This window comes from Pseudophryne corroboree, chromosome 6 (genome assembly GCF_028390025.1).
Source record: "Pseudophryne corroboree isolate aPseCor3 chromosome 6, aPseCor3.hap2, whole genome shotgun sequence".
Classification (NCBI taxonomy): Eukaryota; Metazoa; Chordata; class Amphibia; order Anura; family Myobatrachidae; genus Pseudophryne; species Pseudophryne corroboree.
This window is the reverse complement of record NC_086449.1, coordinates 235,896,762-235,902,197: the sequence shown is the minus strand read 5'-3', so window position 1 is coordinate 235,902,197 and position 5,436 is coordinate 235,896,762. Positions and strand designations below refer to the sequence as shown.

General features: G+C 38.1%; 1 pseudogene; it reads left to right on the top strand.

Moving 5' to 3' along the window:
- Positions 1-4,524: 4,524 nt before the first annotated feature.
- On the top strand, positions 4,525-4,643 carry LOC134937023 (5S ribosomal RNA; annotated as a pseudogene).
- Positions 4,644-5,436: the final 793 nt, after the last annotated feature.

Below are 5,436 nucleotides of genomic sequence, written 5' to 3'. Positions count from 1 at the left end.
AACCGAACCCAAAACCAAAACACAAAACCCGAAAAATTTCAGGCGCTCATCTCTATAGGAAACAGGAATGTTCATGCATATGCAAACTGGTGTTTAGAGCAGACTGTATGTATATATGCTTTATTAACCAGAGGGTGGTAAAAGCTTGAATTTTTGGGGGGAATATTTTCAGGGTTTCTTTTCACAAAAACACACAGTGATGATAAGATTGTTCTGTAGAAATGTTTAGAAATAAAAACAGGAAGAAGAGATATTAGTAGTAGGATAAAGAAATGTTTATTTTGTTTTAATGTAATGGTTTATCTCACACTGTCTATTGTTCTTAAGCCAACAGACTGATTACTTCTACACTCGTTGAAAGAGGAGATGAGAGGACTTAACTTGAAAGGTGCCTGTGATGACTATGGCTAGAAAGAAGTTTCTTATACAAGAAAGAGACCATGAAGATAAGACATTTGCACAAGATGGATGACACAGCATCTATATAATTATGGAATATTGAACTTGAACCATATATTGCTTGGATTCATACATTCAGCAATATCCCAAGACTTTATTGAACTAGACTTTACAGACATTATTTACCCTTTGACAGCCCATATCAAGCGAGTACCAAAGTTAAAGGAGGAGTAAATAAATACTGACAATGATCCAGAATATGATATCCTGGTTTAATACAACAAATTGATTATCTGTATTAAAAATGTTGCTCATAGGAATCCTACATCTAAAAGGATGCTTTGTTTATGTTTTTTAAAATTATATTTGGTGATTTAAATGTGGTATATAGTTAATAGAAAATGTTAAGATGATAACTGATACAGGATATAACTTGCAAGGTATATGGTGCAAAGCCAGAGAGCAGAGGGTGGAGTGTAAGGAGTGATACAAAAATATAAGTTTCACTATTATCAATCTCATCAAGATCATGCTCTCATGTGTTTTTAGCACCAAATACAAAGAACAGAATGAGTAAACATTCTGAAGATAGTACTTGTTACCCATTACATGCCAGGTTGCATACTGACTATATACAATTCATGTTCTTAACTTCATTGGATTATTATAGGAGTGCTTTATGTTATATCTTTAGAATGGTGGTTGGTGTTTGTTATGAATATAATACAGTGTTTTTAATAGTACAAGAAGGGGGAAATATATATATATTTAATACAAGGGAAATATAGATATATATATTTATTACAAACTATGTTCTGTGTGTGTCAGTATTCCTGACACAGGTATATTTTACAAGCAAGGGCAATGTCCATTGTCTGGTTATATGAGACAGACAAAAACAAGACAAGTGTTTGGAGTTGGACATATGTCAACATTGTAATGTTTGCATCTTCATATTAAGACAATGGTGTTTTCACCTTGTGTGTTAATCCATATAATCCATGTTACACACTGGTATTTTTATGTTATTTCTAACACTCAAAATTGAGGCAACAGTGCCCCCTACTGTTTTTTAGCATTTATGTATATGTCATAATATGGACTTTGGACACATGAAATATGCTTACTCAGGAGTTCTTCAGCCTATATAAGATAGAAATGTTCAATGTTAAGGTAGCCTAGATAGCCTGGATGAACCAGGATGATCTGAATAGAACTCAGCCTCTAGACGAAGAGGGCGAGGCTCCTGAGTATGATGATGTGATTGCTGTATCGAACTGGATCTACTGAATTGATCAATAACCTTAGCTAAGTATACAATAAATTCATATTTATATATCTTCAAGTTATTTGTTGAAGTACTTTTCTGGGAATCCACCCATCTGGGTCTCCTCGAACTTAACCCACCTGTAACATTGGCAATTGTAAAATCTGTCAACATGTGATCAACAAACAAGAATTAAAGGACAGATATGGTGAAAACATGAAAATAAATGACTTCTTTAACTGTAGAAGCAAAAATGTCATCTACTGTATTTCCTGTCCATGTGACTTGAAGTATATAGGGATGACAACACGAATGTTGAAAATCGGGACACTCAAGCACATGAGTAACATCAGGAATGCTGAAAGGAATCAACAAAGGATGCAACAGCTGACAACCATATCAAGACATTTCATGACACACGATTCCGGCTCAGTACAGGATCTCAGAATACATGGCCTAGAACAGATCAGACCAGGAATAAGAGGTGGTGATATTACACGCATGCGCCTTAGAAAAGAAAGTGAATGGACCTTTAAACTCAATACGGTGGCTCCAAAAGGACTCAATGAATACCTTAATTTCAGTGTTTTTTTGCAGGAATAACATCATAGCTGAATAGTCAAACTCTTAACCAGGTCTCTCCATGAACACTCACTCACCACCACCTTCACCAACCCTACACAATAAGGTAGCGACAGGTCAGCAAGCTTTCTCTCACCTTTTTTTAGCACCTTGAACACTCCAATGGATTTTATGTTCTTTCAATTTTAGCACAGAGTGCACCTCACCCTTGGTATACCCCTCCACAATTCCGATCACCTCCCCCCATACACCCACATTTCCTATTACACTCCCACCAGAGCCCCTTCCCGTTCCCACTCATACTATCACACACAACTCCTTAGTTCGTCACATCCACATACTTACCATTTTTCATACCACACACATCCCCTTCCCCCTTACAATCCTCAACATCTAACTAAAACCCCCCCCTCCCCCTTTCTTCCCCCCCTTCTCTTCACATCCCTCCCCATCCCTATTTGGCCCCCCTCTTTTCCACTTCCCTTTCACTTACACACTCACAAAACCCTCCTCCGCCCCTCTCCCCCTTTTTCTCACACACACTTACACACACACACACACACACACACACACACACACACACACACTTACACCTTCACTCCTCACCTTTTTCCCTATACACACAATTCTCCATCATCTTCATCTACATACACATTACACAACTTCCCCCCCTTTTTCCAACCCCCTCCCTCCCCACCCTCCCCAACCCCCCCTCCTTTTCCCATAGTCACATATTTTTCATCCCAATCAGAACCACCAATACTTCCAGTCACCACATTCCTTATCACAGCCCTCACCCTTTCACAATTCTCTATCCACTCAATTATTTACTTACACACCAACCTACACTTTAACACATATTCATCAATAAAATCATAATCTGGTCTGGTATAAACAAAGACCATATATTAAAAGTAACAGCAACAAAACATCCAAGATAAAAAATTATTTGTGTTTAAAAATCATTTTTGTTAGCCCCCCCTTTTTTATAAACCTTTTTTCCATGTTTAAATGGATTTTAGCACTATCCCAGCAGTTCCTCATTATGATCATTATTTACCCCTATTTATTTTATAATTCTCCAAGCGCTTTTCACAATTCTTAAAACTAAGGTTCACAAATTACATGAATTTATACTAATAAACACTATTAACTTCCTCTCTAAACATCCCCTGCATATGTCTGTATAAACAAAGCAGGAGACAGTTTACTTTATGACGTCAGTCCCAGCTGGTCCGCTTTCACACACGCCTCCACACACACCTCTGTGTCTGGTGGGCTGGTTCTCAGCATAAGTAAGGTGGCTGTGAGCTCTGGGAGCAGGTGATCAGGTGATCAAGCTCCCAGAGCGAAACGTACGTCACTTAAGATCCCGGTGTCCGAACTTCCGGTCGCTCGGACCGCGGACATCGGCTCCACTGCTCCAAGTTCAGCACACCCTCTCCCTGGCTGGAAACCTCTACCTACAACTGCGGGACAATTCAGGCCTCACACTGCCCACCAATGCATGCAGGCATTAAGGTATGAGCCGCACACAGTGAGGCACTTTCTTTTCAACTTCCACCAGGGGGGACTCCTATACAAGCACAGCATAACTATTCCTCCACTGTGTCCAAACAATTCAGGGGCACAGTGGGAGGTAGCATTTATCCTTTATGTAGATCTATTAACTGCATTAGCTGTGAATACCTGAGGTGCCCAGCTCAAGGGTGTCTGTTCTCACCTTTCTTTCCAATTTTTTTCCATTTTTCTTTATATTATGATTCTCAGTGCAACAAACACTATTTGCTTATTTGGAAAAACGGCCTACCCCTATGCAATCTGAATGTCTAGTATTAATATTATGTGATATCTGGCCATAGGAACATTCAGCATTTGTATTACATATTTGTTGTTTTTTTGCTTATTATACATATCCAGCTCAGGGGATCAATCCCTGTTGAATTATCATATTTATATGATTGGTACTTTTTTTTCTTTTTTTCTCATTCAGCATCACAACCATTAGAAAAATATGATTGTTTGATATCCAGTCACAGGAAGATTCAGTATATGCTTTAAGAGAATATATTTTTCCTCCTTGCACAAATGTGATTTAACAATAGGAGTTTCATATGGGGGCAACAAACACCCATTAGAATACGGTGTGGTTTTTCATTACACAGAATCATTTATATTTCATTCAGGGGATTATTCCCTGTCAGATTATCATATCCATAAAATCTGCCTGGAGTAACCGCACACTGGAATTGATTGCACATGCTGGAGATTTACTCACCTACGGTCAAACCGCACTGAGTATGCCCAATCTCGTCTGATCTTGGAAGCCATACACTGCAGGGCCTGGTCAGTACCCGGTTGGGAGACCACCAGGGAATACTAGGTACCGTAGGTATTTTACTCTCACATCATTTGAGTCTTTCCAGTTCTCTGTGCAGTCCCAGACATTGAATTTTCACTAATATATAATTCTGATATTCTGACATGGGATAGCTGGACCCAATGGAGCAGGTTTACTCCCACAAAGATTTTTTCAATCCAAAATTGGAGTAATTTTTGGATCACTAAGGGATTAAACATATTTTCGCCTTTCTAATTTCTATCGCCCAAAATTTGTTGCAATTATCTATATTCGCTTTCTCCCTTTTATCAAGTATATCTCAATAAAAGTTAAGTATTAATATACTCATATTTTCATAATTCATCACTTTCTTATATTTTTTCTAAGTGTGCCCTGGAAAAGGCATATAGCTGCTTTTGTCTTTTGCTCTTTCTTAAGACCACTTTTTACATATAGTTTACTGAACTATTTTCCGGGAGCACCACCAACCCATTGCTGAATTTATTTGTTTGTATAGTAAGCATAATGTTGGTTTAACAAATTACTAAATTAATATAAACATTACTAATACCGTATTCTGTGCAGATTTACCAATTTCTTAGCAAGTTGATCATACTGAGGTCTATCTCAGCTCTCAATCTAGCATGAATCTAGATTCATTCAGAGATATACTCACTATCTCCACCGCCATACTATGACCAGTTTCAATCTAAAACCAGAATTGAGCGCAAAGCGCAGAATAGATGACTTAGAAAATATTTTTCCAACCGGGGACAATACCAGTGACCCAGACCCAAATTGGGAAGAGGAGATCTCAAAACTAAAATATATCCTACAACGACAAACT